Source organism: Schistocerca serialis, chromosome 5 (assembly GCF_023864345.2).
Source record: "Schistocerca serialis cubense isolate TAMUIC-IGC-003099 chromosome 5, iqSchSeri2.2, whole genome shotgun sequence".
NCBI classification, from domain to species: Eukaryota; Metazoa; Arthropoda; class Insecta; order Orthoptera; family Acrididae; genus Schistocerca; species Schistocerca serialis.
The window spans coordinates 519357937-519383248 of NC_064642.1; the positions used below are offsets into that span (position 1 = coordinate 519357937).

Consider the following 25312-nt stretch of genomic DNA (forward strand, 5'->3'; position numbering starts at 1 on the left):
ATATTGCATTTTCGGGCAGCAACAATGTTATATTATGTGGCAGGTGTCATTAAAACACAGTTAATAAAGACATTTCTTGAAATAATGGATAAACTAGGCACTCATCTTTTCGTGTTTCCCACACTGGTCTCGTTGTGAACTCATGGCTCAATCGTCGAAAATCTAGGTAGTGATGATTCCAAGCTCGGATGCAAGGAGGCCTAGGTGTTATTCTGTGATATTCAGAAGTTTTATGGATGAGCTTCAAATGGTTCAAATGGCTCTGAGCACTGTGGGACTTAACTGCTGAGGTCATCAGTCCCCTAGAACTTAGAACTACTTAAACCTAACCAACCTAAGGACATCACACACATCCATGCCCGAGGCAGGATTCGAACCTGCGACCGTAGCAATCGCGCGGCTCCAGACTGTAGCGCCTATCCGGCCACGGTGGTCTAGCGGTGAGGGCGCTCAGTCCGGAACCGCGCGACTGCTACGGTCGCAGGTTCGAATCCTGCCTCGGGCATGGATGTGTGTGATGTCCTTAGGTTAGTTAGGTTTAAGTAGTTCTAAGTTCTAGGGGACTGATGACCACAGATGTTAAGTCCCTTAGTGCTCAGAGCCATTTGACCCATTTTTGTAGCGCCTAGAACCGCTCGGCCACCACGGCCGGCTAATGCGCTTCACAAACCATTCTTGAAGATTAAACTTTTGCAAGTTAAGGCAATGGTGATGTAAAAAAAGTAATCAGCACTCTGAATTTAAGTTGCACTTCTTTTTTATTACCTTTGTTGCAACATCACTTCACAATATAAAACATACTTGAAAATATCTTCCTCACTGTTAAAGTTCACATTTCATAAACTGACGACAATTTGCGTCTTTTCAACACGACGACCAAAACTTGACTCTCTAATAACCGCTTATGCGCCAAAAAATCAGAGTTACAAGTACGTCAAAGATCATAGTGACAAAAGAAAGAATACACACAAGAATAATATCATTGCAATATAAACATATCGATGTATCAAAGTACCTCTACATTAATGAAATCATATCTGAATGTTGTCACAGAAATATGTTAACTATTTTACAGAAACACAGTAGACTATTGCTGGTTTCGAGAGGTTGAGGTAAGGTGCCGTAATGGTTACGTAATTCAAGTACCATTACAGAGGGAAGACTTCTTGTGTGCAGAACACAGGAACGCGAGGGCTAAGAGAGCTCACGTACTTCTCCCGGTGAATTCTTAAACAAATTTTTTTTAATTTTTACTTTTTCTCCTGACAGTTTCTGTGCCTTCTACCTTGGCAGGAGTCTATCAACTTGGCGCCCTTTGTACGGTCTTGCCTGAATATCTCAGGGTCATATGTCGTGGTTTAGACAAAATTATTTTTTGCAGTTCTCACTTATGACGTTGTAAAATACCGGAATGTTTAACGTGAAATATAAAATTTGCTTTTTATGAAGTTTTTGGCCTCAGGACTATTAAAAACAAGTTTTTCCCATGCGACATGGTACGATCTTACTGAGGTGGAGGTACTTACCTAACTAACATTGCCACAACTACTGAATGTAGAACTTGTGCAGTCAGGTACATTGAACAGTTACGGATGGTGTCATGTGCAACTCAAACCATAGCCGTCGTATTGGGATTCATCTGTCAACTGCATCCGACACCATATACATTAAGACCCTTACAGAGCTCTCTGTTGGTGAAGTTTCCGTCTAATATTTTTTCGCTCCATGATGTTTACGCCTTCGTCAATAATATTCTGTTCAAATTCGATGCCATTCTGAGCAATGGTACTCTTTCTACAGTATTTTTAAACTGGAACTTTATTCATGGACACCCTGTACGTTATGGCTCAGTACCACAACGTTCTTTCCAATACTAAAACTTAGAATGGAGAGTATGATCCACTGCCACCCAACATAACCTTTTCTGAAAACTACAGTAGTTCTGAAAAGAAAGAAGAAAACATATTTTGATGTGTAAGATGTTAATATTTAAAGATGTGTACTTCTCCTTCTTCCTCGTTATGTTTTAGCTTAATTTGCGTACCCAAGATCTGTTACTCCGCCGACTGCAGTTACCGCTGCCACAGTACTGCAGCCCTTGATGACGCAGCATGTGGTCGCCCTCTCTCCGCCGTCGCTGGGAGTGACCCTGGCCTCCAGACGTGGACAAAGCTGAACTCGTCCTTCGGGCTAAACAGCAGGTCGCCTTCTCTTGTGGTCTCGTGTTAACAGCGGCAACCTGCTTTGTTAGGCCCTCCACTCCGAGAAGTGGCTGCCTGGAACAGATCGGGTTTTTGTATCCGTCCGAGGCATTCATTAATTTCTTTTTTCATTTTGTTATCAAGGTGTAGACGGGTTTTGGCATTCTGACGATTTTCATAAAAATAGTGATTGTAAAATAGGCATTCAAAGCATTTTTATACCCTAACAGAATTACCGTACCGTCGGTAATATCTTTTTTCTTCAATTAATGTCCTATCGCCTCCCACGCGTTCTTGTTATGTAACAGGACATTCTTCGCAAATATGCAGAAGACAAGGTTATTTCAACCGGATACCTCCTGCCTGTCACCACCACTTCATCAAATATGGCATTTTAACTGCTATTTCTTCATTCAAGTAGTTACTTCACGATTCCTGCTCCCAATCAGATCTTAGTTTTCTATTCTTACTACAGTCATTTGATTGACTACTCTATTCTTGCTATATTGCTGCGCTTCTTGCTTACTCCCCCCCCCCCCCCCCCCCCCGATAGGCTCTTTTTAGGAAACATGTAACATATAAAAGATTGAATCTGTTCAACATTTTCTTTCTCTCCGCTCAAAATACCTTCGTTTCTCATCATGCCTATTTTGAGAAATAGTTTCTTGCTTTGTATCATTCGTTCAGATAACAACTTACGGCTGTACAGGGCGTAACAAAAGATGTATGACCAAACCTTCAGGAAATATCCCTTACGCGTAGACAGAACATATATTAAACGAACATGGGTCAGGAAGCACTTTAATTCCATGTCAGAGCTCCATTTTCACAACTCTTCAACACATTAATTATGAGAAACACAAAGTAAAAGGAAGTATCAGCACAGTATGAAACACTTTCCTAAATGAAATGTTCAAAATGCCCTAAATGCAGGGATAAATGCATGAACCCGTGTCGCATTTAGTTGCGGAGTGTGGAGGCAAAGGGATTGGTTAACTTCTACATATCCATCTGTCACGCAATCTGTTATTTAGAAGCCTACGAACATTAACACTGAAATGAGGAGGAGCTCCAACGCGCATGTAGTACATGTTTTGTCGCACTTGTAAAGGTACATGTTCTAACATAACAGGTACAGTATCATCTAGTCTGAGAAAGCATTCCAAGACTCTCCGTTGAGCGTGAGTGACAAAATATGAGGCTATAGCAAACAGTCACCGGTATTGCCGGCCCAAACGTTGTGAGAAAATATTTATTAATGACGTTATAGCACAATTTCGTGAGAATTCTTGACAGTTCATGTGTGTTGATTGTGAAAATTTACAATCCGGTCACCTTGAATCGAGGTCTCGTTCGTGTGCAGCACATTTTCACTAAAGTTAGTTGACGCACAGTAGAATGGGCCGTTGACAGCAGTGTAACCGTGCAGAAAAACCAGCTACAGATAGGGCCTGCACAGGCTGTACATCGTTCGACTACAACAGGTTCTCATGTAGCGCTCTCCAGATAGTCACGTGGTCAACATTACTTGTTGCAACTAAATTGTCTTATGCTGACACTACGTTTGTCATCAACTTCACGAAGAAGTCCCTCCTCCAGTTGAGTTGTCCCCGTCCTTCTAGGCCTCCCCCAGTTGCAAGTAGTAGGCTTCAACGCCCCATGCTCTCTAAGACGGTATAGTGAACATTACCTATAAAAAAAATGTTTCATGTAATGCTGGTACGTTCTCTTTCTGTGTTTCCCATGATTAATGTAATTATGAAGAGACGTAGAAAATGAGCTCTAACATAAAGCGTTACGCACTCATCTCCATATAACATAACAATAGTCTTATGTGTATCAGGAATTCTTCCTGAAAGTATGGCCATACCTCTCGGTTACACCATGTGTATTTCTTAAGAAGTACCGAAAAGCTTCGGGAAAACATGAGCCTTTAGACATATATTCAAGTGACGTTAGTTTCCTACGTACTTTTACAGAACGCCCATCATTTATGTTTTAAACCTGTACCTCTCTAAACCGATTTCTTCCTCACAGGCTGCACACAACGCACTCCTCATACACGAGTACAAGGCACATGAAGGCCCGTCCAGAGAATATTTTTGATATAAAGTTGAGCTCCACAGCTGATTGATACTAATGTTAATGATTAATGAGAACTGCCACAGCTGTATTGATAGACATTTGTTGTGCTACGGCCGGTTTCGTTCATTAGAACATCATCATTTAAACAAAATCAGAAATTAGGCCAACAACCATTTTAAAAAATCTTGACTGAGCTCTGTCAGTATCATGAGGTAATAAATGTGTATCAGTACGTCTGTGGTGGCTCCCGTTAATAATTACTATTACTCCAGAATGAGATTTTCACTCTGCAGCGGAGTGTGCGCTGATATGAAACTTCCTGGCAGATTAAAACTGTGTGCCCGACCGAGACTCGAACTCGGGACCTTTGCCTTTCGCGGGCAAGTGGTAGAGCACTTGCCCGCGAAAGGCAAAGGTCCCGAGTTCGAGTCTCGGTCGGGCACACAGTTTTAATCTGCCAGGAAGTTTCATTAATATTACTGTCCAGAGACTCGCCGAATATTAAAATGTTCTACTACGACGTGATTGTTCTTTTGCTGATATAGCCATCGAGTCTGTGCGTGTAACCTTAGTGACCTGTTCATTTAGGATATGTGGAGCGTTCGCAAAATCTATAGATTTTTGATGTGTATAGTACAGATGATTAAAACTAATTGCTTTCCATTTTAGGAACAACACAGCAGCGGAAGGAGAGGAAAGAATTTTGCTGTTATGGAAGCAAGATCACACAGGTTGACTGAAGTAAGGAAGATATGAGAAATAAATAGCCACAGGCGAAGGAAGATTTCTTCTACAAAAGAGCTCTCCTGACATCATACACTGAGATGAGAAAAGTCATGGAATAGCAATATGCACATATACACATGGCGGTAGAATCGCGTACACAAGGTATAAAAGGGATGTGCATAGGCGGAGCTGTCATTTGTATTCAGGTGCTTCATGTGAAAAGGTTTCCGACGTGATTATGCCGCAAGATGGGAATCAACAGATTTTGAACGACGAATGATTGTTGGTGTTAACGCAAGGGACATTTCATTTCGGAAAACGTTAGTGAATACAATATTCCGAAATCCACAGAGTCAAGAGTGTGCCGAGAATACCAAATTTCAGGCATTACCTCTCTCCACCGTCAACACAGTGGCCGAAGGCTTCCATTTAACGACCGAGAGCACCGATACGTGAATGATACGTGAATGTCATCCTCCGACCGATAGTGCAACCATACCGGCAGCATATTGGCGAGGCATTCGTCTTCATGGACGACAATTCGCGCCCTCATCGTGCACACTTGTGAATGACTTCTTTCAAGATAACGACATCGCTCGACTAGAGTTGACAGCAAGTTCTCCAGACATGGACACCATGTCGAACACGCCTGAGATAGATTGAAAAGGGCTATTTATGGACGACGTGACCTACCACCCACTCTGAGGGATCTACGCCTAATCGTCGTTGGGGAGTGGGTCAATCTGGACCAACAGTGCCTTGATGAACTAGTGGATAGTATGCGACGACGAATACAGGTATGCATCAGTTCAAGAGGACATGTTACTGGGTATTAGAGGTACCGGTGTATACAGCAATCTGGACCACCACTTCTGAAGGCCTGGCTGTATGATGGTACAACATGCAATGTGTGGTATTCATGAGCAATAAAAAGGTCAGAAATGATGTTTATGTTGATCTCTATTCCAATTTTCTGTACAGGTTCCGGAGCTCTCAGAACCTAGGTGATACAAAACGTTTTTTGATGTATGTATTTTTTTTCATCTTCATCTTTTCTTTGTTTGATTACCAACTTGCATAAGTGGACGACGGTATTGAGAGTTACTCTGCCTGTAGTGGCTGCTACTAACGTTCACACGGTAAAGGATACATTTTACAAAACGAAGAATTATTGAAACTGGAATATAGAATGTTAGAAATAAGGTAAATTTACAGAAAATGAACTATGATCTTATCAGTTATTTGGGCAGTGGTATACTACAATTCACCAATGTGAAAATTTGCGTTTCCTTTAAGGGAATAAGCGCGTCTTCTTCATTGACAGGACATTTGACGGTCGGGACGCGTCATTTTCCATGCGTACCAGATAGAAAACCGTTATAACGACGATGGAAAGCACTCCGTAAGGTACAGCAGCAATACGTTCGATTCGTAATTTTTGTCTTTCTCTGTGAAAAACCCTTAGCTCTACTCGCAATACTTCTCGGATTATTGAATTTTCTGTCACCTTTCCATCGCTTTGCCTTAAATTAAATCATTTTCACTTTTATAAACTCCGAAGAGGGAAAAGATTTGTTTTACAAGGTAAATCTGAAGAGCGATTGTTAAAGTCATCGTTTGATATAAAATATATATTGTGACGCAAAATTTATTCAATGTACGTCCACGGTCTCAATAGTGATATTTATGTAGAATCATAAAGACCTTGTGTGAACTTTCATAACATTTGCTCTCAATACCCGCCATTACAACTGGATGAACAAATGATCATGATGATCTGAATATAAGGAACTGACTTTCAGATACATGTTGAACATACATCCACCTATCATGGGAGTTAACGAGAGCCAATACTTTGAGTTTCCGTACATGTTCTTACTGATGAAACATGCCCGTAAAAAAATTAATGAATTACTTTGCTGATAAACCTCTTATGTTATTTGATTTTCAAACAGCTGAGCAAAACTGAACGTACTCAGACATTTCTCTCTTTACTTATTCTGATCAACACTAAACTGACACACAATAATTTTAGCGGAACGCAATCTGACTTTCAATAATCCCTACGAAAGAATGGCGAGGATTAACAATAAACTATACCTTTCATGAATCACTTACCTCATAAAAATCTTCGTTACTCGAACTGCTGCAATACAGCGAGTGCCAATACTGCCAGCTAAATAAAGGATTCTAACTACTGAAGGCACTAACTACTGATAGGCATAGTTAGCAAATGAAAGATTTTGATAGAGAACAAACAATGTATTTACCTTAATTCATCATACATATATCAGTTCATGATATCCAGTATTACACATTTGCTCTTTCTGATGGACACACGTCCAAATCGTCCGCTCTCAAAACTCTGCCATCTCTCTCCCCATATGCACCACTGCTGGCGGCTCACCTCCAACTGCGCAACGCTAAGCGCTGTTCACATTCAGCTGCTCAGCACTACAGTAGCAAATATTCCAACAATGCAAACCAGCCACAGACTGCACACAGCACAGTCAGTGATTTTCATACCGAGCGCTACATGGCGTTACCAACATAAAAACCCAAACAGCTTACTTACACTGATACCATACACTTCTGATACATCATGAATCTGTGTCCACCTACCATGGGAGGTACTGTGAACCACTGTGCGTACTAGACGAGAAAATAGCGTATTAGACAAAAGCTGGCCAATCGTGCATAAACTGTGAACAAATATTTGCAGATTTGGTAGCAGACAGCTGAGAGGCTTCATAGCTTGGTACGTTATAAGCGATTCCTATGTACGTCCATGGTAATCGAAGTAATTGCATAATCACTTTTGTTGATTGGATGTGTCTTTGAATCTACTACTATATATGTGGGTATGAATACGTTAATATTCAAATTTTTTCACAAACATTTCCCGAAACACGTTCTGATGCAAGTGGAGGTCACTTAATAAAAGGCGATGCATTCAGCCAAGCATTATTTCTTGATGTAAGTTGTGTGGCTAGTCCCGGCGGAGGTTCGAGTCCCCCCTCGGGCACGGGGGAGATTCCCAGAACTCCTGAAGACAGACGTTGACTGTGGATATTGTATCACAGACACAGTCACTTCGACTGTTCAGAGATGTCACCAAACCCGCCACAAGGTGCAAACAACCATGCATGAGCAGCGCCTATTAGATGGAGAGGATCCGACAGCCGATCAGTTCCAGTCATTCCACCAGGAAGGAGGTACACGGCTCGTGTTATCTGTAGTTCAACCATGCCTAGACGGTCAATACCACGGCTTAATCGCGTCCGCATTGTTAGTTTGTGCAAAGAAGGGCTCTCAACAAGGGAAGTGTCCAGGCGCCTCCGAATGAACCAAAGAGATGTTGTTCGGACATGGCGGAGATACAGAGAGACAGGAACTGTCGAAGACATGACTCGATCAGACTACCCAATGGGTGCTACTGCAGTGGATGACCGCTCCATATGGGTTATGGCTCGGTGGAGCCCTGACAGCAACGCCACCATGTTGAATAATGCTTTTCGTGCAGCCACAGGACGTAGTGTTACGACTCATACTGTGCGCAATAGGCTGCATGATGCGTAACTGCACTCCCGAAGTCCCTGACGAGGTCCATCTTTGCAACCACGACACCATGCAGTGCGGTACAAAAAAATGGTTCAAATGGCTCTGAGCACTATGGGACTTAACATCTATGGTCATCAGTCCCCTAGAACTTAGAACTACTTAAACCTAACTAACCTAAGGACATCACACAACACCCAGTCATCACGAGGCAGAGAAAATCTCTGAACCCGCCGGGAATCGAATCCGGTAACCCGGGCGTGGGAAGCGAGAACGCTACCGCACGACCACGAGCTGCGGACAGTGCGGTACAGATGGGCCCAAAAACATCCATTGACCGCTCAGGATTGGCATCACGTTCTCTTCACCGATGAGTGCCGCATATGCCTTCAACCAGACAATCATCAGAGACGTGTTTGAAGGCAACCCGATCAGGCTGAACGCCTTAGACACTCTGTCCAGCGATTGTAGCAAGGTGGAGGTTCCCTGCTGTTTTGGGGTGGCATTATGTGGGGCCAACGAACGCCGCTGGAGATCATGGAGGTAGCATGGTTAGGTATTTCTGCTGGGGACTGCCGACAACTTTCTGAGTCCATGCCACGCCAAGCTGCTGCACTACGCCGGGCAAAAGGAGGTCCGACACGATATTAGGAGGCATCTCATGACTTCTGTCACCTACTTCGTCCCGATATGTATAAGAAGTTTTATAAGCAGTCACAACATAATTTTTGTATTTACCCTAGGGCATTTCGTCACCGAAGACTATGAATTACCAACGTCTGTAAACATTATAAAGAAGATACGACGATGAAAACTAAATAAAATTATTGAAAATAAAAGTACGATAAGGGATGATGAATCAACTGAAATTATCATTTTCGTGTATTCATAAGTAACTGCATTGGTGCGGTGAAAACCAGTCGATGGAAGCGCTCTCTGGGAATAATCCACTGAAACAAACGGAGGCGTGAATACTGTACGAATAATTAGCGCCAACAGAGAGCAGCACCCGAGGCAGTGAAAACTATGATAAGTAAGCGAAAATTTGAAGTTCTACAGAGAAACCTTTTACTCACGTAACATACATGGAAAAATGATTATAATTATGTGTTTTTATGTTGGTTTCTCTCTTCGCCTCCCGATGGACATATAGAAAAGTAATTATGTGCTCAGGAAACACAAACTGCTGATGTTAAAATAAGTAATAAGTCTTGGTGTCAATATAGCTGAAGATTAATATAAAATAAAAACAATATATACGATTTTTAAATGTGTATTACGTAATGACCTACCTTTCGAAAAATTAATTAACGTGTAATGAAACATTAATTTTTGTTTTAATACAACTGTATAAGTCAATGGAAGTTTTATGCAGTTTTTAAAGTCTCGAAGCAGTGATGTGCCCTCGGTTAAAAATTATTTCATATATTCTTTTTCAGGTCAATATGACGCAGTAGAGGTTTGGCTGTGATGAATATTTCATGAGTTCGACCAAGCTGCACCTTTGTGGTCGAACGTACGAAGCTGTAACGAATATGCTCGTAGTGCAGTGCTGGACCTGTATAAGACTCAGCTTAATTGACTTAGAGTCACAACTAACAGTCATTTTATGGAATGTCGGTTATGAGAAATTTGTTTTCATCTCGACCATTTATTGCAGCCGTAAATACACACATGACATGTGCTAATAAAGACTGAGTTGATTTATACACTATCTGATCGAAAGTGCCCGCACACTTATTAGTGGACATTAATATGGGGCGTGTGCCCGCATCTCGTGGTCGTGCGGTAGCGTTCTCGCTTCCCACGCCCGGGTTCCCAGGTTCGATTCCCGGCGGGGTCAGGGATTTTCTCTGCCTCGTGATGGCTGGGTGTTGTGTGCTGTCCTTAGGTTAGTTAGGTTTAAGTAGTTCTAAGTTCTAGGGGACTTATGACCACAGCAGTTGAGTCCCATAGTGCTCAGAGCCATTTGAACCATTTGAATATGGGGCGTGTCTACCCTTCGCCATTATCACGGCTTGAACTGGTACTAACACTTTCAGCGAGATGTCTGAATGTGTGGCCTAAACTAGAGAAGGTAGTGATGGCTGGGGTCTGGATCTAAGCCCTAAGCCGACGTTCTGACTCATCCCAGAAATGTTCCATTGGGTTCAGTTCGGGACTCTGTGCAGACAAGTCCATTTTTCATTTAGCGTTTTCTTAAAAAAATAAGGGGACCACACCCTAACCACGAAAATACCCCCATACCGCAAAACGACCTCTTCCCTACGTCATTGTTGGCACTACACATGATGGCGGGTTCCGTTCTCCAGACTATCGCCAGACTCAAACAGTTACGTCGGATTACGAAGTCACATGTTTCCACTCATCCACTGTCCAGCGGCGTCACTGTTTAGACCGCCTATATGTCTCTGTTGGTCCATTACAGCCACGGTACATCGGCTGGTACGTACTTTTCAATTCAATAAACTTTGCCAACAGCCGTAAACTTTAAGATATTTTATTTTATTCTAAAGCAACCAGTTTAGGCAATTTATTTTGCCATTTTCAGGCCCCATCCGCTTTTTTCCAAACCAACAAACTTATCGTATAACGCCATAAAACTGGACATCGTGAATTCCAATCGTTCTGCAGCTGTGACGCTTTCGTATGAATCAGTTGCACAACGATTGGAATTCACGATGTCCAGTTTTATGGCGTTATACGATAAGTTCGTTTGTTTGGAAAAAAGCGTATGGGACCTGAAGATGGCAAAATGAACTGTCGAAACTGGTTGCTTTCAGAATAGAATAAAATGTCTTAAAGTGTACGGCTAATGAGGAGCTACTCCACCATTGTACCCCATTCCTTTGAATTCCGTACACACAGTCATTGTGCAACGTGGAAGTAACGAGTGATGATTTTTTTCTCGTGATTTCATGCAGTTTTTTACAGTCAACCTCCGGAATCCTCTACGATCGCTGTCCGTCAGTATATGAGGTCTGCCTGGTCGTTTTTTAGCTGTGGTGATTCCTTTGTGATTCCACTTCACAACCGCATCACCAACAGTAGACTTGGGCAGCTTTAGAAGGGAAGAAATGTCCCTGATAGAAATGTTACTGAGGTGGCATCCAAAGACCAGTCCACCTGACTCATTCCGTTGTTACTGCTTCGCTACTGATGACACCACACTCCCCGTCTCCTATTATATCGACGGTTGTGCCTCTTGTGACATCATATAGAGGTGTCAGGATACTTATGATCAGATAGTGTATACAGGGTGGCCCATTGATCGTGACCGGGCCAAATATCTCACGAAATAAGCGTCAAACGAAAAAACTACGAAGACGAAACTTGTCTAGCTTGAAGGGGGAAACCAGATGGCGCTGTGGCTGGACCGCTAGATAGCGCTGCCATAGGTCAAACGGAACCAACTGCGTTTTTTTAAATACGAACCCCCGTTTTTATAACATATTCGTGTAGTACATAAAGAAATATGAATGTTTTAGTTGGACCACTTGTCTTTGTGATAGATGGCGCTGTAATAGTCCCAAATATATGGCTCATAATTTTAGACGAACAGTTGGTAACAGGTAGGTTTTTTAAATTAAAATACAGAACGTAAGTACGTTTGAACATTTTATTTCGGTTGTTCCAATGTGATACATGTACCTTTCTGAACTTATCATTTCTGAGAACGCATGCTGTTACAGCGTGATTACCTGTAAATACCACATTAATGCAACAAATGCTCAAAACGATGTCCGTCAACCTCAATACATTTGGCAATACGTGTAACGGCATTCCTCTCAACAGCGAGTACTTCGCCTTCCGTAATGTTCGCACATGCATTGACAATGCACTGACGCATGTTGTCAGGCGTTGTCGGTGGATAACGATAGAAAATACGCCGGCCGGGGTGGCCAAGCGGTTAAAGGCGCTACAGTCTGGAACCGCGGGACCGCTACGGTCGCAGTTTCGGATCCTGCCTCGGGCATGGATGTGTGTGATGTCCTTAGGTTAGTTAAGTTTAAGTAGTTCTAAGTTCTAGGGGGCTGATGGCCTTAGAAGTTAAGTCCCATACTACTCAGAGCCATTTGAACCATTTTTTTGATAGAAAATATCCTTCAACTCTCTCCACAGAAAGAAATCCGGGGACGTCAGATCCGGTGAACGTACGGGCCATGGTATGGTGCTTCGACGACCAATCCACCTGTCATGAAGTATGCTATTCAATACCGCTTCAACCGCACGCGAGCTATGTGCCGGACATCCATCATGGTGGAAGTACATAGCCATCCTGTCATGCAGTGAAACATCTTGTAGTAACATCGGTAGATACATTGCACCATTAAGATTGCCATCGATAAAATTGGGGCTAATTATCCTTCCTCCCATAATGTCGCACCATACATTAACCCGTCATGGTCGCTTATGTTCCACTTGTCGCAGCCATCGTGGATTTTCCGTTGCCCAATAGTGCATATTATGCCCGTTGACGTTACCGCTGTCGGTGAATGACGCTTCGTCGCTAAATAGAACGAGTGCAAATAATCTGTCATCGTCCCGTAATTTGTCTTGTTCCCAGTGGCAGAACTGTACACGACGTTCAAAGTCGTCGGCATGCAATTCCTGCTGCATAGAAATATGGTACGGGTGCAATCGATGTTGATGTAGCATTCTCAAAACCGAATTTTTTGAGATTCCCGATCCTCGCGCAGTTTGTCTGTTACTGATGTGCGTATTAGCCGCGACAGCAACTAAAACACCTTCTTGGGCATCATCAATCGTTGCAGGTCGTGGATGACGTTTCACATGTGGCTGAACACTTCCTGTTTCCTTAAATAACGTACTATCCGGCGAACGGTCCGGACACTTGGATGATGTCGTCCAGGATACCGAGCAGCATACATAGAACACGTCCGTTGGGCATTTTGATCACAATAGCCATACATCAACACGATATCGATCTTTTCCACAATTGGTAAACGGTCCTTTTTAACACGGGTAATGTATCACGAAGCAAATACCGTCCGCACTGGCGGAATGTTACGTGATACCACGTACTCATACGTTTGTTACTATTACAGCGCCATCTAACGCAAAGCGAAAAAAAGTGGTCCAACTAAAACATTCATATTTCTTTACGTACTAATAATAATAATGAGCGTCTGGCATTGGTGGCCGGGAGACCGCTTGCGGGGTGGTTCGGCCGCCGCTCCAGAAGTTCTTTAACGCCACCACGACGACTTGCGAGTGAACGAGGATGGAAGACTCAAAACGCCCAGTCAGCTCGAGGCAGAGAAAATCCCTAACCCCGCAGGGAATCGAAACCGGGATCCCGAGCGCGGGAAGCGAGAACGCTACCGCAAGACCACGAGCCGCGGACTCTTTAGGTACTACACGAATATGTAATAAAAAATGGGGCTTCCTATTTAAAAAAACGCAGTTGATATCCGTTTGACCTATGGCAGCGCCACCTAGCGGGCCAACCATAGCGCCATCTGGTTTCCTCCTTCAAGCTAGACGAGTTTCGTTCTTTGTAGTTTTTTCGTTTGATGCTTATTTCGTGAGATATTTGGACCGGTCACGATCAGTGGACCACCATGTGTACTAACATACATTAATTGGAATTGTTTTGACTTAGTTTACATGTCCAGCGAAGATTTCACACTATTTTCTTGGCGGTGATGGTCAGGCGCACTAGGATACAGCAACGACTGTTACGACTTTAGCAAGTGTCGGAAGAGACGCGATAACTAATAGAAGTACGGACAGGTTAGCTATACAACTGCTGTTGCGTTCATGAATAGCTGACTTGGTGCGGAAGGAGCTGAACAAGGGAAAATTAATAGCCGCAGGTAAACGTAAGAATATTCAGAACTGACTGTAGAGCATGTTGTGCGTATTAGTTATTTACAGATATACAGATTAGTACGAAACAGGAAAAGAGCCGTCTAAAAAGTCTTTAAAAGATGTGCGGCAAAGTGTCTGCCGTGATGGTAGCGTGTATCAGGGGACCAGCGCCGGGAGGAGACTCACCTCACTCGCGCGGCCTCCCTGTTGATCCGTTTTGCTCCGCTGATCAAGGCTGTTCCGCTAATTTTTCCACGAAACATGACCGCTCAGCTTCACTATTTAGGCGCTTTTTGTCCCCTTCCCTCCTACCGTGGCCGCTGCGATGTTTTGTCCCGATGAGGTGTTGTTCGCAGCGACCTTGAAAAGCAGTGATGACGCAGGTAGAGGTCACTACAGAACGAAACACATGCTATATAAACTCCAGCCACAAGATGGATCAGCATTAGCATTACCAGCAACACAGCTTCGGCTTCAGTAGCAATCGTCAGCATGAAAGCGGCAATGGTAAGTAGCTTCACATCCTGTTGTCAACATCGCCTACCTGACTAGTGAAAGTCAACAGTTTCCTCTAAACTGTTGTGTGTTTAGGCCGTATTAAGTAAATTGTGGTAGTTTGCAAGAAGAACCTTTTTTTGCATGCTGCAAAGGATTCTTTATTTATGTATCCATTATAAGAAAATATTCATGATTTCTTATCATTTTATTTATTCACCGATGTGCAGCATACAAAGAGGCGTTTTCTTCTAAACTACTGAAAATTATACCCTACACGGTGTGCCTCCTAAGAGTCTCAAACGGATTTTCTTCGATGTTTTGGTAGATATTTGCAATTCTGTTTTTGCTAGAGTCAGCCCAAACAAATACTGCTCATCAGGTCTATTATGCGATGCCAGTGTCGACGGAAAGCGTCGGTTTGTTTCCCATTACAAACAAAATGACTTTTAAAAGGGGACTTTTACTTGTCCATTTGATAGACCGGTTCCAGATTAGTCTAGTGCGATACTCGTTTTATCTATGCGTGTTAGCAGGGTCATTATAAATACACTCCTGGAAATGGAAAAAAGAACACATTGACACCGGTGTGTCAGACCCACCATACTTGCTCCGGACACTGCGAGAGGGCTGTACAAGCAATGATCACACGCACGGCACAGCGGACACACCAGGAACCGCGGTGTTGGCCGTCGAATGGCGCCAGCTGCGCAGCATTTGTGCACCGCCGCCGTCAGTGTCAGCCAGTTTGCCGTGGCATACGGAGCTCCATCGCAGTCTTTAACACTGGTAGCATGCCGCGACAGCGTGGACGTGAACCGTATGTGCAGTTGACGGACTTTGAGCGAGGGCGTATAGTGGGCATGCGGGAGGCCGGGTGGACGTACCGCCGAATTGCTCAACACGTGGGGCGCGAGGTCTCCACAGTACATCGATGTTGTCGCCAGTGGTCGGCGGAAGGTGCACGTGCCCGTCGACCTGGGACCGGACCGCAGCGACGCACGGATGCACGCCAAGACCGTAGGATCCTACGCAGTGCCGTAGGGGACCGCACCGCCACTTCCCAGCAAATTAGGGACACTGTTGCTCCTGGGGTATCGGCGAGGACCATTCGCAACCGTCTCCATGAAGCTGGGCTACGGTCCCGCACACCGTTAGGCCGTCTTCCGCTCACGCCCCAACATCGTGCAGCCCGCCTCCAGTGGTGTCGCGACAGGCGTGAATGGAGGGGCGAATGGAGACGTGTCGTCTTCAGCGATGAGAGTCGCTTCTGCCTTGGTGCCAATGATGGCCGTATGCGTGTTTGGCGCCGTGCAGGTGAGCGCCACAATCAGGACTGCATACGACCGAGGCACACAGGGCCAACACCCGGCATCATGGTGTGGGGAGCCATCTCCTACACTGGCCGTACACCACTGGTGATCGTCGAGGGGACACTGAATAGTGCACGGTACATCCAAACCGTCATCGAACCCATCGTTCTACCATTCCTAGACCGGCAAGGGAACTTGCTGTTCCAACAGGACAATGCACGTCCGCATGTATCCCGTGCCACCCAACGTGCTCTAGAAGGTGTAAGTCAACTACCCTGGCCAGCAAGATCTCCGGATCTGTCCCCCATTGAGCATGTTTGGGACTGGATGAAGCGTCGTCTCACGCGCTCTGCACGTCCAGCACGAACGCTGGTCCAACTGAGGCGCCAGGTGGAAATGGCATGGCAAGCCGTTCCACTGGACTACATCCAGCATCTCTACGATCGTCTCCATGGGAGAATAGCAGCCTGCATTGCTGCGAAAGGTGGATATACACTGTACTAGTGCCGACATTGTGCATGCTCTGTTGCCTGTGTCTATGTGCCTGTGGTTCTGTCAGTGTGATCATGTGATGTATCTGACCCCAGGAATGTGTCAATAAAGTTTCCCTTTCCTGGGACAATGAATTCACGGTGTTCCTATTTCAATTTCCAGGAGTGTATGAAGAACAACCAAGCCTCCAGCAGCGACATCACTGTCCTGGCCTGCGCTGACTGCTGCCGCCCCGCAGAACGCTACTCAGGCGCTGCTGCAGTCCTGATTATTCTTCGTGTTTTAACTCACACTGTTAACACACATCGATAAAACGAATATCGCGCTAGACTAATTTGGAACCGATCTGTTGAAAGGGCACGTAAAATTACGACTCAAAGAAACATTTCGCTTGTAACGGGAAATTAAACGGCTCTTTCCGTTGGTACTCGCCGCGCCATGAAAGACGTGACAAGCAGTATTTGTTTGGACTAACTTCAGTTACACAATGCAAAAAGTAAATTGAAAATCCTGCTGTAGCGCCAGAGAAAATGCAGCTGACAACTATAAGGAAGGGCACCCTGTATAGCCGCTACAAAAAATGGGGGCAACAAGATTTTTTTTTATTATTTTAAGTAAGTTTATCTTTTGAGTCATTAATGGTAATGATAATTGCTCCCAATCCAACGGAGGCTTTTAGATTTCATTCTACATTTGCGATCATTGCTGTCCATGTCGCTAATAATTTACTACACTACTGGCCATTAAAATTGTTACACCACGAAGATGTGCTACAGACGCGAAATTTAACCTACAGGAAGAAGATGCTGTGATATGCAAATGATTAGCATTTCAGAGCATTCACACAAGGTTCGCGCCGGTGGCGACACCTACAACGTGCTGCCTGAGGAAAGTTTCCAACCGATTTCTAATACACAAACAGCAGCCGAGATGACAGGCGTCTTATCCGCATGGCTGTTACGGATCGTGCAGATTGGGACGTTTGCATGACAACAACCATCTGCACGACGTTCGCAGCAGCATGGACTATCAGCTCGGAGACCATGGCTGCGGTTACGCTTGACGCTGCATCACAGACAGGAGCGCCTGCGATGGTGTACCTACCGACGAACCTGGGTGCACAAATCGCAAAACGTCATATTTTTGGTTGAATCCATGTTCTGTTTACAGCATCATGATGGTCGCATCCGTGTTTGGCGACATCGCGGTGAACGCACATTGGAAGCGTGTATTCGTCATCGCCATACTGGCGTATCACCCGGCGTGATGCTATGGGGTGCTATTGGTTACACGTCTCGGTCACCTCTTGTTCCCATTGACGGCACTTTGAACAGTGGACGTTGCATTTTACATGTGTAACGACCCGTGGCTCTACCCTTCATTCGATCCCTGCGAAACCCTACATTTCAGCAGGATAATGCACGACCGCATGTTGCAGGTCCTGTACGGGCCTTTCTGGATACAGAAAATGTTCGACTGCTGCCCTGGCCAGCACATTCTCCAGATCTCTCACCAATTGAAAACGTCTGGTCAATTGTGGCCGAGCAACTGGCTCGTCACAATACGCCAGTCACTACTCGTGATGATCTGTGGTATCATGTTGAAGCTGCATAGACAGCTGTACCTGTACACGACATTCAAGCTCTGTTTGACTCAATGCCCAGGCGTATCAACGCCGTTATTACGGCCATAGGTGGTTGTTCTGGGTATTGATTTCTTAGGACCTCTGCACCCAAATTGGGTGAAAATGTAATCACACGTCAGTTCTAGTATAATATGTTTGTCCAAACAATACCCGTTTATCATCTGCATTTCTTCTTGGTGTAGCAATTTTAATGGCCAGTAGTGTAGATTCTACGTTGGCATCATTAGATTGGTTGCGATTCCGTTAGAGATCTATTCACCACACAATAGTTCACTGTAAAAAATATATAAGTGTCATATGGCAATGTTGGATGGGATAGGTTGAGCTGCCTATCGGAAAGGGTGTTCTAATCCGTGCGCATCGGCCTCTTTTATTGATGGTATGTGGGAATTGTGAAGCATGTGTATTTGCAGATCATAGGTGAGTGTAATGGATGTGTATATGATGTAGCTTTCTCTTTGTGCTGTATGATCACCATCAGAGAAGGGTGAGGGTAAGACCCGACGCCAGTACATAGCCCCTCTCTCATAGCACCAAACAGGACGCCAAATTTAATGTCCCCATCCGACGGACGGACCACCAAGAACAATGTCACACGCTCTCGCTCAAAGAGACACTGCGGAGAGGTTTGGAATTTAGTCCAGGAAATTATCGCCAAGACTCGTGATCAGAAACTTTATAACAGCGCCTCTCCTCCTAATGCCAGTCATATTCCGGCAATGAAAATGTCGTCCGCGAACAGGATTCGAACATACGTACCCCTGAGTTAAGCGTCATCGCACTGGCGTGCGTTAGCGATCTCAGCTAAGGACGTGGATGTAATTTTTTGTGATCACGGAGAGTAAAACGCTGGGAAATTAGGTGAAAATTCTGAAATATGGCGACAGAATCACCTGCAGATGTTTTCGTTGATATTGGCACTGATTGTGGCCTGCTTCTTCTCTTGTGGCCTTTCAGTTCATTCCGAAACTCGACATCACCAACATTTGTCAGCCAGTTATCCCCTTCCGACGGGCCGAGCGGTTCTAGGCGCTACAGTGTGAAACTGCGCGACCGCTACGGTCGCAGGTTCGAATCCTGCCTCGGGAATGGATGTGTGTGTGATGTCCTTAGGTTAGGTAGGTTTAAGTAGTTCTATGTTCTAGGGGACTGATGACCACAGCAGTTAAGTCCCATAGTGCTCAGAGCCATTTGAACCATTTGAACCCCTTCCGACGCTCTAGCTTTCCACTCACTACAGCCAGCTATCTGCAGGTCCCCCACGACTCCATCTACCCATCTGGTTCTCGGCCCTCCTTGACCTTCTGAATTTCTATCTAATATTCTTTTAGCTACTTCCGCATCTACTTCCATATCTCTCTCTCACATGCCCTTGCCATCTCTATGTTGCCCTTTTAATAGGTGGATCTTTACTTACAGTGTACAGATCATGAGCGTACCATTTTTATCTTTAACAGACTATACCAATGACCCTTCGAAGTACATTTCTCTTAAAGGCATATAATATTCCAATATCTTTTGATGTTCAAGTTTCCAAGTGACAAGTAAGCACTGGGCACATAAGTGTTTCATAAATGCGTAATTTGGTGATACGATTTACGAATCTTGAGGAAAATAACTTGCTTTATTGCAAAACAGTCCCTGTTTGCTGTCAGTAATATCTGTTTAATTTCAGAAAAAAACACAGACTGTCGATTCTAGATATTTGACCTACTTAGCTATCTTACAAGTACAACTTCTCAGTGTTATTGAGGATGGTCTGTTCTCCATCAGTGCTTTCAACGGTTTTCTGCCGGCTGATATTCAATTTCATTCCTACTTGCCCTAACGTTTAGTTGTAGGATTACTCTTTGCTCCTTTGTTGTTATCTAGTCCTGAAACGAATAATTGGTATTAGGTGTCACGATCGCTGCTGTGATGTATGCTGTAAGTATTAGGACAGCCGACAGCATAATAATCCTTTGGTCCATCAGCCTGATGCGTTGACATTTAGCAGTGCTCATGTCATGTTGGCACGAGAAAGTAGTCTATTCTAGCAGCTCATCGATAATACCTGGCTGTTGTGTTGGTAAACAGCGGTAAAAGTTCGAATGAGAAAAAAATCTTTTTCAAATTCCGTTGCAAAGACTGAGAAGCAAACACAACCTTAGGACAACAAGTCTTGATCTAATACATCCGATTGTACAATACTGCAGCTCTACACTGACGAAAAAAAATCTCAGTACAAAAATTAAAGAATGCAAATAAAAGTTCGGGCAGGTACGTGTCTAGGGAACATATATAATTGATTAACATTGCAAGATCACAGGTTAATGTAATCGTGAGACAGCCATTGTAAATGTGAAATGCTGGTACATTGCTAAACGGTGTAACCGCCAGAACTTTGAATGTTAGCTTGCAAACCTCCATGCATTGGGTTGTACAGGTGCCGGATGTCAGCATGTAGGATGTAGTTCCGTGCCTGTTGCAGTTGCTCAGTCGGTTAATGATGTTTGTACATGACGCTGGGGTTGTCATACAATTATGTTCCCCATGTGCTCCATTAAATATAGATCTGGTGATAGAGCAGCCCAAGGCAACAGGTCGACATTCTGCAGAGCATGGTGGTTTACAACAGCTGTATGTGGGCGAGGGCTATCCTGTTAGAAAACATGCCATGGAATGCTGTTCATGAGTGACAGCACAACAGGTCGAATCAACAGGTTGACGTACAAATTTGTAGTCAGAGAGCGTGGGATAACCACGAGAGTGCCCCTGCTGTCTTGTGAAACCGCAGCCCAGATCGTAACTCCAAGTGTTGGCGCAGTGTATGTAGCACGTAGATAAGTTGGTTGCAAGTCCCCGACTGGCCTTCTAACTAACAAACAGCCATCATTGGCACGGAGGCAGAACCAGCTTTCATCAGACAACACAACAGACACCTCCACAACAGACACCTCCACCCTGACCTCCAATGAGCTCTCGCTTGACACATTGAAGTCGCAAATAACGATGGTTTGGGGTCAGTGGAATGCACGCTACAAGACGTCTGGCTCGGAGCTGTCTTTGAAGAAACCGATTAACAAGAATTCTTTGTGCCACTCTGGCGCCTACTGCTGTTCAGATTGCTGCTGCAGTTGCAGTACGATGCGCCAGAGCCATATACTGAACACCATGGTCTTCCCTCTCGGTAGTGCCACTTGGCCGTCCTGAACCCGGTCTTCTTGCAACCGTACATTCCCGTGGCCACCACAGCCAGCAATCACGTACAATGGCTACATTCCTTCCAAGCCTTTCTGCAGTATCGCAGTAGGAACATCGAGCTTCTTGTCGACCGTTTACACAACCTCATTGAAACTCAGTGAGGAACTGTTAACGGCTTCTTTGTCGTCTTAAAGACATTATTTACCTATATCAAGTCACCACGTCTAATTTCAAGGGTATCTAACTCTCACGACAGCGTGTATTTAAAGCAAACCTGATCTGCATCCTCACAGTGCTGCTACTAGCGCCACTCACGCTACTGGCGCGAAATTTTGATAGACGTTACCTTTCACATATAGAAACACGCCTGTCAACTTTCGTTTATAACGCGCAACTCTTGCTCGGTGTTGTGACTTCTTTCCTTCAATGCATTTAGGCCACCAGTGCCTTCAGAGAAGAAACTGATGCTACCTGATACAGTGTATCCACTCCATATAACTAGATACCAGTATTAGCCAACTTTGCTTCCCCTCAACTACCAAGACTAACAATGTTTAAGAAGCAGCAGAAATGTGCTCATATGAATATATTGCGATGGTGATCCACAGATCAACGAAAATTAAAATCTCGACATCCCGCATGATAACTAGGCAAGAAACTCATATAACACAGTACAAAATGGATGAAACTCGGAGAAAATAATTGACCAGTTAAGACTGGTCTCTGACCCTTTCACGCTATCTCTAGGCTTAATCTGCCCACGAAAGACCTAAACATCACTGAATCATACTCGACCAGACCATAAGACACGCAGCTTCTGCTCTGAATCATAGCTTCTATATTCCTAAAACTCTGTTTTCTTTCCATCATATCCTCTGAGTTCGTTAAATGCGGAATAAAGTTACTACAGCAATCACCGTTGGGAGCAATGTGGTGTTCCGCGCTGAATTCATCGTAAAATCTCATTACTGCTGAATTCACCAGATCTCTAGGCACTTTATCGTCGATTAATCACACGAATTACAACATAATTACTAGTATTCCCAGTTATCAAGCCTCGCTTGCTACTTTTTCCCAAGCTTCTTAAATTTGGCAATTGTGGCAAATTGAAGCTTAGTGATTAGTGCGTTACGTTGTAATTTCTTGACTGACAGATCACCATCAACAGTGTCGCAAGACCTCACTCTGGAAATCAAAGCCGCGCGGGATTAGCCGAGCGGTCTAAGGCGCTGCAGACATGGACTGTGCGGCTGATCCCGGCGGAGTTTCGAGTCCTCCCTCGGGCATGGGTGTGTGTGTTTGTCCTTAGGATAATTTAGGTTAAGTAGTGTGTAAGCTTAGGGACTGATGACCTTGGCAGTTAAGTCCCATAAGATTTCACACACTTTTTTTTTAATCAAACGAAGACATCAGCACAAGACCTAATGATTAGGGGCTTCATGATATTACATCTCTTGTGGGACAGTTTTTGGTGATAAAAGTTCCTTTCAACAATCAGTACCTAAACGCAGTACCTCTGCTTCGAATGAAGATTAGTGAACTCGGGCACAACACATGATTACAAAGAGGTGACAAACGTCACATGATACCTCCCCATGTTGTGTGGGACCTCCTTTTGCACACCGTAGTGTAGCAACTCGAGATGACATGGACTCAACAAATGGTTGGAAGTCCTCTGCATGAATAGTGATCCATGCTGCCTCTACAGCCGTTCACAATTGCGAATGCGTTGCCAGTGCAGTAGTTTCTGCACGAACTGACCTCTCGATTATGTCCCATAAATGTTCGACGGCATTCATATCGGGCGATCTGGTTGGCCAGATCATTCACTCGAATTGTCGGAATGTTCTTCAAACCAATCGCGAACAATAGCGTGACCCAGTGACATGGCCCATTGTCGTACATAGAAATTCCATTTATGAATAGCTGCAAATGGCCTCCAAGTTGCCTAATATAACCATTTACAATAATGATTGGTTCAGTTGGACCGGAGGAATCAGTCCATTCCACGTAAACACAGCCAAAAACATTATGGAGCCACCACCAGTTTGCACAGTGCCTTGTTGACCTGAGTTGCCTGAGTCCATGGCTTCATGGGTTCTGCGCCCCACAACTGAGTTGCCTGAGTCCATGGCTTCATGGGTTCTGCGCCCCACAACGAACTCTACCACTAGCTCTTACCAACTGAAACCGGGACTTACCTGTCCAGGCCATGGTGTTGCAGTCGTCTAGAATCTAACCGATATAGTTACGAACACAGGAGAGGTCCTGCAGACGATGTCGTGCTCTTAGCAAAGGCACTCGCCGCAGTCGTCTGCTGCCATAGGCCATTAACGGGAAATTTCGTCTCACTGTCTTAACGGATACGTTCGTCGTACGTCCCATATTGATTTTTGCGGTTATTTTAGACAGCGTTACTTGTCTGTTATCACTGACGACTCTTCGCCGCTCTCGGTCGCTAATTGACGGCGTCGGCCAATGCGTTGTCCGTGGTGAGAGGTAATGCCTGAAATTTTGTATTCTCAGCACACTCTTGAAACTGTGGATCGCGGAATATTGAATTCCCTAACGATTTACGAAACATAAAGTACCGTGCACCTAACTCCAGCTATCATTCCGCGTTAAAAGTCTTTTAATTCCCGTCGTGTAACCATAATCACGTCGGAAACTTTTTCGCATGAATCAGCTGAATATAAATGGCAGCCCTATCGCCATCAGTATATGTGCATATCGCTGTCCCATAACTTCCTCACATCAGTGTACAGTCTGCCCCACAGTACACGTAATACCACTCTCCTATTTTCTTTTCTCTTTTCGTTCAGTCTTGACCGACTCTCTGACATGAGTAGCTCCTCTCCATAATTTTCTCTCTTGAGCTCTCCCCTACGACTTAGTCACGGTTATTTCTGACATCATGCACCACTGTGTTTACTCATCACAGCTGCTATTCCAGTATCACTCCTTCTACAGGGAACTACCCAAAATTATCTTTAACTAAAGTAATTGTGACTTCCGTAATCTAAGCCGTCGCAGGGCTTAGTTGATGATTATTTTTGCTGTCCACAGGACCCCCTTAGGAGTCGCTCTCGTAGTTATTAGCAAATTAAATAAAAATAACGAAGATGTGAATTGTGAGAAAGCCGTGTTGTTTACAGGTCTTCCTCCTGGTGGCGCTGTTGGTGGCGGTGTGCCTTACCCAGATGGCATATGCTGGAGGTGGTGGCGACAAGGGACATGGCGGTGGCCATGGTGGTGGCCATGGAGGACATGGCGGCCACGGTGGACACGGCGACCATGGGGGAAAAGGCCACGGGGGAAAAGGCCACTGAGGGCACCTAGCAACGGCGCGGTCGTAGCTGTGAATCACAACCCAATCCCAGCTGCATCATGTGCATAGACTGAGGAGAGCACTGATACTGCTATAACAAATTATCTGTTATTTGTGAAATTCGTCTTTCTCTGCTTTAGCGAATTAATTTTGTGTATACACTGAGCATAACAGCTCATTGTAGCTGTGCTGGAGAGTGAAATATAATTACAAAAATGTTAATTTTTTTAAAAAGTGTAAAATAATTCACAAAAGCTCCGTTTTTATTTCCCTCCACAGTACTACTTTTCCTGGTGATACCGAAGATCATTCAGTTCAGAAAATACAGCTGAGCATCTGTGTTTATGTCAGTGGCTGCCAACATTGCTGTTCACTGCTCCTAAATGGCTGTTGACTGAGCTTAATAGAAAAACATTGAAATACAAACATCCTCAATCAGTGAATTCCATGT

The 25312-nt window shown here is 44.4% G+C and overlaps 1 long non-coding RNA gene across 1 annotated transcript; it reads left to right on the forward strand.

Annotated features, from left to right (window-relative positions):
• Window positions 1–14814: 14814 nt before the first annotated feature.
• Window positions 14815–25083, forward strand: LOC126481585 (uncharacterized). The gene is made up of 2 exons (XR_007587595.1): window positions 14815–14912; window positions 24689–25083. It is a non-coding gene; the product is annotated as an uncharacterized LOC126481585 (long non-coding RNA).
• Window positions 25084–25312: the final 229 nt, after the last annotated feature.